This window comes from Theropithecus gelada, chromosome 16 (genome assembly GCF_003255815.1).
Source record: "Theropithecus gelada isolate Dixy chromosome 16, Tgel_1.0, whole genome shotgun sequence".
Classification (NCBI taxonomy): Eukaryota; Metazoa; Chordata; class Mammalia; order Primates; family Cercopithecidae; genus Theropithecus; species Theropithecus gelada.
The window spans coordinates 29006934-29020600 of record NC_037684.1 but is presented as its reverse complement, the minus strand read 5'-3'; positions in this window follow the sequence as shown (position 1 = coordinate 29020600).

The window sequence follows — 13667 nt, the reverse complement described above, 5'->3', positions numbered from 1 at the left end:
TCTTAGGGTATGTATCACATATCAGTGAGTCAATGCCTGATGCCCACATCAAAGACACATGCATTGTGTAACTTACAGTTCGATGATTTACTTCCTCCAGACAAGTAGCAACTTACACTAGGCAAGTGGAATGCAGAACTCCCAGAATGACCTCTTTTTAATCAATAAGTTCTCTCTCATCTGAGTGGGCAGAGTAACTCCGGTCAGCAGTTAACTGCGCATTATCTCAGGCTGCAGGATGAAAATGTGGAAAGAGCATGGAACTGGGATTCAGAAACCTTGGGACGGAGTCTCAATCCAGCCTGTGCATGACCTCGAGTAAATAGGGTATAACAATATAAGCCCTGCCTACCACGTGGCTGTAAGGATAAAATGGAATAACGATGGTGAAAGGGTCTTGTAAACTGTAAGGTGCTTTGCAGAAGGGCATTCCTATTCCCTACATTGAAAACTAGACACATGTCATTTCCATCAACACCTTCTTCCTTTCTTTCTGGTTCAGTGCTGGGCCCAGGTGGACCTTGATATTTATCATTCACACTAAAATCTGTTCCAAGCTACAAAATTAGGGTTGGGGAATCTCACTGGACTCAAGCTAACCTTGAGTTGGTGCAGCAGTGCCATTTTCAGTTTATCCTAGAAGTAGGATGCCTTTCTCCTATGGAGTGCAAAATATCCCCCATGCCATTCACGGTTTTAAAAAATACATGATTATGAGTTGCACAGTAAAGAGGGGAGTTAGCCACTCAAAGGCTTGCAGCTTTTTTTTTTTTTAAAGTATCTTCTTCATATAAAAGAATGTAAAGCCACTTGCTGGTTGTATGCGTGTGGTCAAACCTTTTAAAGGAAATAAGAAGTCTGGATTTTTTCTGGGAGGCTAAATAAATATCCTACACAGCCACAGGAGGAAATTTAAAGTTTTATGACAGTTCAGCATAAGTCAGCAGCTGGAGCAGAAAAGGGGCTCATGGGGAGGGAAACAGTAATTTTAGCACAATTCGAAAGATAACCATGAATCAGGATACACAGCATGGTCTCCAGAGCCTGAGGTCAAATCCTCTATCTCTGCTTCTCCCTCTGAGGGTCTATACTTCTATTCCTTAAAAAGGGAGACATTTTAGATATATTTTTTCTGTATTTTTTTCCTTTCTTCTTGTTGACTCCACTTCACGTCATAGCTAGTTTAAACTCTTCCAAAATACAGAAGTACCATTTGGCTTCTCTGTGCTTAGACTCTGGGCACTCACCATGGACTCTTCAAAGCTTATGTCCTTAGTTTCTCTTACAAGCTCCGACATTACTTATCATGTCTAGCTTTCTACCTCTGTAAATAAGAACTGACACCAAAAAAAAGTCTTCCAACCTGCCCCCACCCCACCTGCCAGTGTCTTTTAAAGGCAATTAGATGGTATCAGTGAGATCTTCATGTTCTTTAGAAGATAATGACTCTATGTTGTTATTAATTCCCATCATTTCCATTTTTTCAAACAATGAAGAAAAGTATCTTACTCTAGACAGAAACGGACCCCTTGCCTGAGTAAGTTTATCCTATTTCTGTCCATTTTGATTTAAAATTAAAGTTCCTATAATGAAAACCCATTTTAAAAGCAAACATCCACTTTAAATGAGAGAAGGGGGGAAAGATTAAAATTCAAGAGAAAAGGAAAGTGTCCCCAAAGAGAAGAGAATATGTCCATGTTAGGTTAGGAAGAATTTCTAGGCTGAGGCAATCAGCATCCGTGACACAGCCTTGGGTTAGTCTCAGGGCAAGCAAACCTTGAATACATTGTTTCAACACTGCGATCAAATGTCTTTTATAGGAAATGAATCCTCTGGGTATTGGGCTGGCTAGAAGTATCTGGTCAGTGTGTTCATGCATGATTCATAAGCTTCATGGGAACAACCCACGCACCCAGTTCAAATGGGAGCAACCCTGTCTGGCAGCATTGAAAGGTTTGCTGTAATTATCCTTTCAGGTTGAGCATCATATTTGGAGAGCTTTCCTAGGTGACGCTTTTAAGCCATAGGCTACCACTTACATGCACATGGGGAAAATATGTATATCAATGTTTCTAAACGTCTTAAGAAGGCATCCCAATAGCAAAATTTCTGAATATGTTTTCTTGATCCTCTCTCTCTCTCTCTCTCTCTCTCTCTCTCCCCCCCCCTCCCCCACCTCCCTTCCTTTCTCTCTCTCTGGAACAATACAACAGTCAAGGCGGATATACTAGTTGTACCTGGATAAAACATCTCAGACAGTAAGTTCTCTTACTCTTTTTAGGAGGACAGCAGGTTTGGGACTCCCTTCTCTTTTTCCTTCTCCAAAAACAATAACAAAAAAAAAGTTTCCGATATTACAGCTTGTTATGGAGGGTCGCTGGGCCAGCTAGTGCTCGAGAGTTACCTGGAAAGGGTTGTATCCATCCGTTTGGTATCTGTGGCCCTTAAAGAAACTGCCTAACTCTGCTGACCCAGAAGACCTAGAGAGAGACCACACTTTGGACTGAACATCTCTAAACCTGGGTAGTTGGTCATAAAGAACTACCCATCAACTGTATGTAAGGGTAAAAAGGTCTTCTCTCTGCACTTCTGTGGAGGATAAATGTCTGTCAGTTCATTGTTCATTGACTGGAAAAAAATAACTGTGTTCTCTTCCTTCACTGCCACTTTCTAAGAAACACCCCCATCCCCATTCCCAGCAGAGATTCTGGTTGCAGGGACAAGTCTCACAGTGGAAGGTAAATAAAATTACTACCCGTGTAAGAGCACTCTGTAAGTTCAGTGGGGAAAGGAGACTAGGATGAAAACTCAGAACAAGCACCCCTTTAAAGGGATTAGAAAAACCTAGAAAAGAACTTTGGCCACCTTTGTTTAAAAAGCAGAATCATAGGCCGGGCGCGGTGGCTCAAGCCTGTAATCCCAGCACTTTGGGAGGCCGAGACGGGCGGATCACGAGGTCAGGAGATCGAGACCATCCTGGCTAACATGGCGAAACCCCGTCTCTATTAAGAAATACAAAAAACTAGCCGGGCGAGGTGGCGGGCGTCTGTAGTCCCAGCTACTCAGGAGGCTGAGGCCGGAGAATGGCGTGAACCCGGGAGGCGGAGCTTGCAGTGAGCTGAGATCCGGCCACTGCACTCCAGCCCGGCGACAGAGCGAGACTCCGTCTCAAAAAAAAAAAAAATAAATAAATAAATAAATAAATAAATAAATAAATAAATAAATAAATAAAAAATAAAAAGCAGAATCATGTACTGATTAAGAACACATACTTGAATTTAGACCAGCTGGGTCTCTGATTCCCAGCCCTGCCATGTACCATGAGATCTTGGGCAAGTTACTTAACCTCTCTATTTCCTCATCTTTAAAATGGGGCTATTAATAGCATCTACTTCATAGGGCAGAGATGACATCACTAATTAATGCATGCAAAGCTCCTGGAGCATGCCTGGCACCCAGTAACCTTGTTAGTAGGATTGCATTATACTGCTTCGTGAGCTTAATTCAGTTGGCAAACTAATCACACGAGAGCTAATGAATTATTTCACTTGAGTGGCATAGTCATGCAAGGCCATTCTGATAACTAAAGAAAGTGCTAGATTAAGGATAGAACCTTTCTTTTTAAAAGAAAGCTGAATCACACCTGACCCAAAGTAAAATCCACATACAGGTCCAACTCTTCTGTTTTCCAGAATGTTAGGAAGCTCAACCGTAAAGGACCTCTCCATCACGTTATCAACCTTCACAAGCTTTGCGGCCAGTAGGAAGAAGATAGTTCAGGAGGAGGAGGGAGAAGAGTTTGAAGTCATCCCTGTAACAGGATCACGTTTGTGGACAACTGAAATGACAGGGAAATTCAGAGAGGACTGATGGCCCTTCTCCTAGTACAATATCTGTTACCCTTGTCCCTTGTGGCCCTGATGTTTCCTAGAGTCAGGTTTTGGTGTCAACGGAGAAAACAGCTGGAAGTCTTCTCCACCACCAACACATAATAAAAGTAATCACAGATGCACAGAAGCCACAGTGTCTCCTAGGGCCAAAAGGTAGAAAGAGCAATGCTTCTTTTATTCAATTAAAAACTGATTAAATATTATGCCTCTAGACACTGTGCTATACGCTTTACATGAATTATCTCACTCGATTCTCACAATGGCCCTATCATACTATGGTTATTACCACATTAAACAAGGGAACCAAGGCTTACAGAAGTTAAGTAATTTGCTCAGTGTCACAGCTAGTAAATGTTAAAAGTCAAAATCTGAAAAAACCATATCCTCTTTATTCCAAATGCCCAATCAATTAAATGATTACTCAAGTTTGACAATGTCATACATGTAGCCTAATCAAAGCTATAAAGAATTAAAGAAATAATGCTGGTCTTGGAGGTCTAAAGAAGGTGAGCCATATCCCTGGTGGTTCAAGTGGTTAAGAAAATGTTTTAAAAAGAGAAAGTGAGCCCTAAAAACACAACTCAACAGTGTCCAGCCCAATCCAGGAAGGAGCAACGTTGAACTCATGAACACCATCACATGAGCATGTGTGGACTTGAGGCAGTTCTTCAACCTCATTCCTCAAGACCCCACATCCCTCTTCTAGTTCCATTTTTGACAAAAGCCTTCATATTACAGTTTGGTTTCTCTAATTCTTAGATACAACAAAGAAGGTGCATTGATTCGCAGTTGGGAACTCTGTGGTTGCAAAATGGATCATCGCTCAATGTTAAATTAATAAGTTTGCATTCTGTCTCTTTCATCTGGCACTTAAAAGTCAGGTTACTGTGAGTCAGCTTGTGAGAATCCCTTCAGTTCTGGTGCACTAATAACCCACCAGCCTAAGAACAGACATAGACCACTGTGACTTCACAAAAAAGTATCGGCTTGTGAAGTTCTGCTTTGGAGACCAGATGACCTAACTCAACAGCATCTTCATCTCTTCTCATTCTAACCACAACAATTAGGTTGCTGGGTTTGTGTGAAGTTTATTGCTAGAAGATTGGCATAGTAGAGCTCTGCTCTACTAGATATAAAGCCAAGAAGTCTTGAATGGAGAAGCACCGGGAAAGTGTAGGTCTCATTTCTAACTCAGTTCATATTCATGGCAAGCATAGGCTCAAAACAATGAATGCCAGATATTCATGTTTCCAACAATTTGTGGCTTCATCAGCAATTGTGCGCTGCCAAAGCTGCAGAGGATTTCCTGGTTTTGACCCATCCCAGGAGTAACAGGACACAAGGCTGGTAGGATGAACTACCCAAAGTCCACCCCTAGGATTCCTTTTTTTTTTTTTTTTTTTTTTTTTGAGATGGAGTTTTGCTCGTGTTGCCCAGGCTACAGTGCAATGGCATGATGTCGGCTCACCACAACCTCCACCTCCCGGGTTCAAGCAATTCTCCTGCCTCAGCTTCCCAAGTAACTGGGATTACAGGCATACACCACCAAGCTCGGACAATTTTTGTATTTTTTTTTAGTAGAGACAGGGTTTCTCCATGTTAGTCAGGCTGGTCTCAAACTCCTGACCTCAGGTGATCCACCAGCTTTGGCCTCCCAAAGTGCTGGGATTACAGGTGTGAGCCACCGTGCCCTCCCCCGCCACCCCACAGGGTTCCTTTTAACAAAGGCTACAAATTGTAATTAGGGGGATAGTAATCAGAAATGAAATCAAATGTGTTGGGAGAGAAACAGAAGATGCTATATTGGTGTATTCAGGAGAGGCACTGGGAGAAATAGACAAAATAAGAAAGAGGAAGGAGCAAAATGGGTATGCTTTTGTGGCTGCAGAATAAGAAGAACCAAGAGGTCATTTGGAACTCACTTAGATAGAATAGAATGTACAGTGGGACTAAGATTGCAGGGACTGTGTCCAGCGTCCCAGTTACAGCACCGTCTCTTTGTAGTAACGACATGAAGACTATGTAGTAAATAATAATTAGGGATGAAAGATGAGCTATTTCTTTCATCAAAGCCTATTTCCCACCTGATATCACCCTTTGATTGTAAATAAAAGACACATATTCACATTTGCCCTAATAATAGTTCCCACGTGCCCTGGATCTTCAGGAACAGCCTTTCTTTTATGTAATTTTGTACTTCTCCATAAAAATTATTCGTAAAATGTTTAATTAAATGTGATTTAAATTCTATAATTTTCTGAGGTATATCATATATATTAATTTGCAAATTTAAAAATCCACCTATAATTTGCCTTTTTAGGGTTTATGAAATATAGTAACTATAACTGTCTTTGCTGTTATGCTAATAATTAAAGATCTAGACCAAGTATGTGTATGGAAAATATGTTTTATAAATGACATGGAAAAGATATTCTATTCACCTTGATTTAATCTTTGCGGGAGATTGGTCAGAGTGGTGGGAGAAACTATAGGGAAAGGATGCAAACCTTCTGAAAGTTCAGAAGGCTCTGCCTAGCTTCAAGAGAGAATAAGTTGAAGGAAGCTGTTCTCTGATCCTGAGGCAGAGGGCAAGGAGTAGGTAAAAGGAAGTACAGGGGAATTTATCATAAACAGGCTTGTTTACTTAGGTTGTCCAGAAACTGACCTTTGATAATCCATGCATGTGACTGTTCCCTGAAAAGGGGAACAATAATGTTACTTACCTGCAGATTGTGTTTGCTCCAGGCTTTCAGCATTATGTCTGTAGTGAATAAAAGCAAGCAGCTTCAGCTATTCACAGCTGCTCTCTTCTTTGGCCCTAAGTGCCGGCAGACCCCTAGCTGCTCTTACACTGCATGCCTGTGTCTCAGTACTCCTTTCATTCAACGTTCAGCCAGGGTCTGCAGGATAGACCTGGCAAATCTTCAGCAAAAATCTATCACCAGAGTTCCTATTGGATGTTTCCCCCACAAACACACATGCACTACGATGTTCTACTGCCACTGTAACAAAGTAACATGCATTTCATGGCTCAAAATAACAACATAACACAAATTTACTATCTTACTGTTCTCTATTTCAGAAGTCTGACTTGGGACTCAATGTTCTAAAATCCAAGTGTTGGAGGTCCTGCGGGGGGTGGGATTTGTTTTCTTGCCAAACTTTTCCAGCTTTCAGAGGCTGCCCACATTCCTGGGCTTGTCCACCACTTCCATCTTCACCATCAGCGACCTCGTCACCCTTAACTGCCTTCATCACATCTCCTTCGCCAACACTGACTGAATCTTCTACTACTCCCCTCTTCCACCTGTTTTTTTTTTTTTTTTTTTTTGAGATGGAGTCTCCCTCTGTCGCACAGGCTGGAGTGTAGTGGTGTGATCTTGGCTCACTGCAACCTCCGCTTCCCGGGTTCATGCCATTCTCCTGCCTTAGCCTCCGGAGTAGCTGGGATTACAGGCATGCAGGCGTGTGCCACCATGCCCAGCTAATTTTTGTGGGTTTGTTTGTTTAGTAGAGATGGGGTTTCATCATGTTGGTCAGGCTGGTCTCGAACCCTTGACCTCGTGATCCACCTGCCTCGACCTCCTAAAGCGCTGGGATTACAGACGTGAGCCACCATGCCCTGCTTCTCTTACACTTTTAAAGACATTATGATTATCTTGGGTCCACTTGAATAATTCAGGATACTCTCCCAATTTTAAGGCCAGTTGATTAGCAACCTTAATTCTATTTGTGACCTTAATTACCTTTTTGCCAAGTAACATCGGCTATTCACAGGCTCTGGGTATTAGAACCTGGGCATCTTTAGGAGACTATTATTCTGTCTCCTACACCGAAGGAAACAGAGAGAGGGATGGGAAAAGAGACAGTCCATGTATTATCTCTCTAAAACCCCAAAACCAAAACTGGAGTAAGCAATAAAGTCACGAGTGTTTAAATTTACCAACCAATCAAGCTTCCTGTTGTACTTCAACCCTCAGGGAACGCTCTGACATAAGGAGAGTGTATGTTTAAGGCTATATCTTAACTAATAATTTGAAGATGTAAACATACTCCTTAACCTTGTGGGGTCATCTTTTTATAGCAACAATAATAACAATTAACATTTACTGAGTGCTTCCAATGTACCGAAGTGTTAAGTGTTCTCTAAGTGCATTTGCTATACAACTACCCATTTTACAGATGAAGAAAGTGAGGCATGAGAGGTTCATAGCCAGAGTCACACAGATAGTGCCAGAGCCAGGATTCACACCCAGGACCATGGGACTCCAAATCCTGCACTTTTAACCGTCATGAAAAACTGTCTCTTCCCCCTTTTTTTTTTTTTTAACCAATATATACCTTGCAATAATTTATCCCCTAATTGACAGAGATAGAAGGAAAAGACCAGAGTGGGACCTAACCACAGGCATTTGGAAATGGCTTTTACCTGTATTTGGAAACTCAAGCCTTCCTAGGGAAGAACTATGAGTTCACTGCTCTACTCTACCTTAAATCCCAGTTATTATAACATCATGCGAACATTCCATGTGTTACATTGTTACTCATAGTTTACTGCTAGGGTGGAAAGAGTGCCCACCCTAAAATATAAATAACTTTAAACAGATAACATGATAACAGTAAGAATAAAATATAGCAAAACAAAAAATTAGGGACTATGTTTAGGATATAATTTATACAGAAAAGTGAGATTTTAAAAGCCACAAAGCATATTAAAATAAATTCTGTAAGTTTAGAACACTCTATAAAAATATATATGACTTCTCAGCAAATGTATCCAAAACCAGAACATAGAGATAGGGTTATTTCACCTAGCTATAATAGAGTATTCTAACACACACACACACACACACACACACACACACAAACACACACACAGACACATTTTCTTAATAGTACCACTTTTTAATGTATAATGCATGGATTATCTGCTTTCATTTCCACAATAACACCATCAATCAGGGCTGAGTATTAATCTCAGTTCACAGCTGTGGAAATTAAAGACTGAAGAATTGGGTAGCAATGGCAGAATTGGGATGTGAACTTAAATTAAAGCTGGTAACCAGAGTATTCATCAGCATAAATCTAGACTGACCTTTACATGGACTAAATTTATAAAATGTAAACTCCTGAAGTTCCTGTTTCTCCTTAAGTTCATCTGGAGACAGAACTATAGCTTTTAGGCTAGACTTTTTCATCTAGCCCTTGTGACTTCCTGACAACTTCATTGGTCTCCCCTCTGTCCAGACTTGTGGGATCCTGACTGCAGGGTGAAATAGGGGTGTTTTTTAATCACTCTCCTCCCCTGCCCTCATCTGTGCACAGCACTCTACAGATTACAAAGTTTGTATATGTACACTACAGACCTATTACATAGCTTCTGTATGTATATTACATACAGATTACATGTATCATGTGTACATTGCTTGCAAATTACATAGTTCAAGTATATTTGTTACATACCAATTATGTGGCTCATGTATGTAAAGTACATATCTATTACGTAGCTAATGTATATATACTACATATAGATTACGCAGTTTATGTATGTACATTAACTCACTTGCCCCCCACAACAACCCTGTAAACTACAAGGAAAATCATTTTCATGGTAAGAACCTTGAGACCAGTGGGTTAATGTTGCTAGGTGGGTGGGTTAACAGTAGAGCATGGACTTTAACGCCCCCGCCCAAAATCCTTCCCACTAGTCCAAACTGCACCAAAGATGCAGAAAAGGTCACCATCAAGAAGATCTTCAAAACATAAAAAAAAAAAAAAAAAAAAAAAAAAATATTTAGTTAGAATAATAGAGCTTTGAAAAGCAAACATTCCATCGAGACCATCCTGGCTAACACGGTGAAACCCTGTCTCTACTAAAAATATACAAAAAACTAGCTGGGCGCGGTGGCAAGTGCCTGTAGTCCCAGCTACTTGGGAGGCTGAGGCAGGAGAATGGCGTGAACCCGGGAGGCGGAGCTTGCAGTGAGCTGAGAGATCCAGCCACTGCACTCCTGCCCGGGCGACAGAGCAAGACTCCGTCTCAAAAAAAAAAAAAAAAGAAAAAAGAAAAGAAAAGCAAACATTCCAAACCAAAAGAAAGGAGGGAAGGGGAAAGAAAACTCTGTGTCACAAACTAAAAATCAAGTCATGATTAGCAATCTACGAGCAGTAAAATAGGTAATGAGAACAGCATTCACACATATAGAAGGGAGAAACCTAGAAGTAAATGTGGGAAGACACTGTACACGAGGGTAAAGTCTCTGTAAGCACATGGGTGAAATACGAACCAGTGCCTATGTAGGGACTGGGCTCTAGGGCATCTTTGCCACTAACTCACTGCACAACCTTAGACAAGTCTTCCTCCTGTCACTGCCTTAGTTCTTACATCCACAAGAAAAAGTCCATCATGGTAGTTACTTGTCCACAAAGCAAGTTGAGAGCCTTGAACAAAAAATATTTTGGCAAAACATATGATTACTTCCTGTCTAAAAGCACACTGAATAGGATACATATCAAACACGTACAGTTTAAGGTACCATAATAGACACCGTGTCTATTACACAATCCTCTCGAATAACAAATGCAGCATATACACACCACAGGTGCCATAAAAGTCAATAATAAGTTGACTTTTATTATGTCTTCTTTCTCATGGCAGAAAAGTAGTTAATGCTGTGCTCTTACTCTAATATCCCTGAATATCTTACTAAATCAATCAAAATTAATAAGCAAACCTCCCCGTCGTCTCTCTTCTGGACAGAGGCAGTCCCTTCCTAGCCATCCCCACCCCTTCACTCTCACCCTCATTCATTCTCCATAAGACAGCTAGGGTGATCTTTTCAAAGATCACAGTGCAGTACTCCCCTGCTTAAAGTCTTCATTTTCCACATCTCTTGTGTCAAAGATCAAGATACTCAGCAGAGCTGAGAAAGCCCAGAACGACCCCATGTCCTGTGCGTCACCAGCGTCCTCTCACCCTGCTCTCCTCCTCTCCCTCTCTGCTCCACGCAGGGTAGGCATTCAATAAATACTTGTTCAATGAATGAAAAGGCAAACAATGTGTTTTTTATGTGAACAATGTATTAAGGTTTGTTTCTGAATAAGAAGAAATTATTGGCCCGATTCGGTGGCTCGTGCCTGTAATCCCAACACTTTAAGAGGCTGAGCCAGGCAGATCATTCGAGGTCAGGACTTCCAGACCAGCCTGGCCAACATGGTGAAACCCCATCTTGACTAAAAATACACAAAATAGCAGGGCATGGTGGCAGGCGCCTGTAATCCCAGCTACTTGAGAGGCTTGAACCTGGGGGGCGGAGACTGCAGTGAGCTGAGATCATGCCAGTGCACTCCAGCCTGGGGAACAGATCAAGACTCTGGAAAGAAAGAAAGAGAGAGAGAGAGAGAGAGAGAGAGAGAGAAGGAAGGAAGGAAGGAAGGAAGGAAGGAAGGAAGGAAGGAAGGAAGGAAGGAAGGAAGGAAGGAAGGAAGGAAGGAAGGAAGGGAGGGAAAGAAGGGAGGGAGGGAGGGAGGGAGGGAGGAAGGAAGGAAGGAAGGAAAGAAGGAATATTTGGGTGAACCAAACAAATACATGGTTGAGTTTCAGGTGGCAACAACTGTCAAGTGGGGAAGAATGCTGGGAGCAAGGACCTTCTGACAGTCTTGCATACACTTGCCCTGCCGCAACATGAACCACACTGGGCTAAAGGTAAAACCTATAAGGACAAGACTTCAGCAAATTGCATGAGATGATGATGTTTCAGCAACCAACACCACAGTTAACTCAAAACATCTCCTCCTAAGGCAAAAGAAAGTAACGCCCATTGAGGACTAAAGCTAACACGCAGGTTAATTCCAGGATCATTAATGACAACGGTCTTTGTGTAAAGGATTTATTTGATTACCTATCAAGTCCATTAGATTAAGATGATAATAAGGAGAAAAAGAAGAGTGAAATCATTTCAGCTTTGCAGCAGCACTTCCCACCCATTAGTGGGGATCTGTTTTTCCTGCTGTTATGCTAAGTGAATGAAATCACCGCAACAGGCCTTTTGCACAGAGGCGGTATAAAAGGACTTAAGGATCTTTCTAAAACCAGGCTTAAGTCAGAGTGTTCTGGCAGTCCTTTCAAAGAAGTTATCTAGCTGACACATCACTTGCCTCCTCAGAAAGGTTTGGTGTCAACTGGAAAAGGAAGCTGGAAGGAGGGAGGAGGTGCCCTCCTCCTCTGAAGGAGATAATGGTAAATGAGAGTCAACTCCCAGTATGATGGGCTAGGCCAACCCATTCTTCTCAGGCTTATACCAAGGTACTGAATAATAAGTATGTCACTCAGATGATGATAACTTCATCACAGCCATGTGAAAAGATCTTGACAACCAGGTTTTCTTTACTGATGATGGTGCTAAATTGCTGTGTCTCCCGAGTACTGGTAACTCTGAATTCCAGGTATAAATGGGTAAAGATCAGTAACTGCTCCTAAGCACCACAGAGCAGACCCTCACATAATAGGTTGTGTCATTTGACAGAATACTGAAAGACCAAACAAAATAAAACTAAACTGTTGGCTGAAGGATCCTTAAAGGTAGGAGTGGGAGGGGGTGAGGGATAAAAGGCTGCACACTGGGTACAGTGTACACTGCTCAGGTGATGGGTGCACCAAAATCTCAGAAATCACCACTAAAGACCCTATCATATGAAAAAAGGCTTAACATCACTGATAATTAGGGAAATGCAAATCAAAACCACAATGAGATACCATCTCACACCAATCAGAATGGCAATTATTAAAAAGCCAAGAAACAACAGATACTGGTGAGGTTGTGGAGAAATGGACATGCTTTTACATTGTTGGTGGGAATGTAAATTAGTTCAACCACTGTGGTAGACAGTGTGGCAATTCCTCAAAGATTTAGAACTGGAAAGATCATTTGACCCAGCAAACCCACTATTGGGTATCATCCCCACAGGCCCGGTGGCATGCCAAAAAATATTAAATCATTCTATTATAAAGATATATGCACATGTATGTTCATTGCAGCACTACTCACAATAGCAAATACATGGAATCAACCCAAATGCCCATCAATAATATATTGGATAAAGAAAATGTGGTACATATACATCATGGAATACTATACAGCCATAAAAAGGAACAACATCATGTCCTTTGAAAGGACATGGATGAAGCTGGAAGCCATTATCCTCAGCAAACTAACACAGGAACAGAAAACCAAACACTGCATGTTATCACTTATAAGTGAGAACAGAACAATGAGAACACTTGGACACAGGAAGGGGAACAACATACACAGAAGCCTTTTAGGGGAGGGTGGGTGGGGAGAGCATTAGGGAAAAGAGCTATTGCATGCTGGGCTTAATATCTAGGTGATGGGTTGATAGGTGCAGCAAACCACTATGGCACATGTTTACTTATGTAACAAACCTGCATATCCTGCATATGTACCCCAGAACTTAAAAAATAATAATTTAAAAAAGATTGCATCGTCTGCAAACCAAAAATTTATTACTGTAATCAAAAAACACCTGTTTCCCAAAAACTATTAAAATAAAAATTTTAAATAATTTTTAAGGAGGAATTGTGTCATATTAGTCTATTTATAAAACCAGAGTACCTCTAAAGGAAATCTTCAATAAAATTAATAACTAAGTTAGAGGATTTTAAGTCAAATGATTTGTGGCTGTGGTATTCAACCAATAATGAAATTAGAGATGAAATGCACAGTTTGGGGGTAGGAGAAAAAAAGCAATAAAAACATT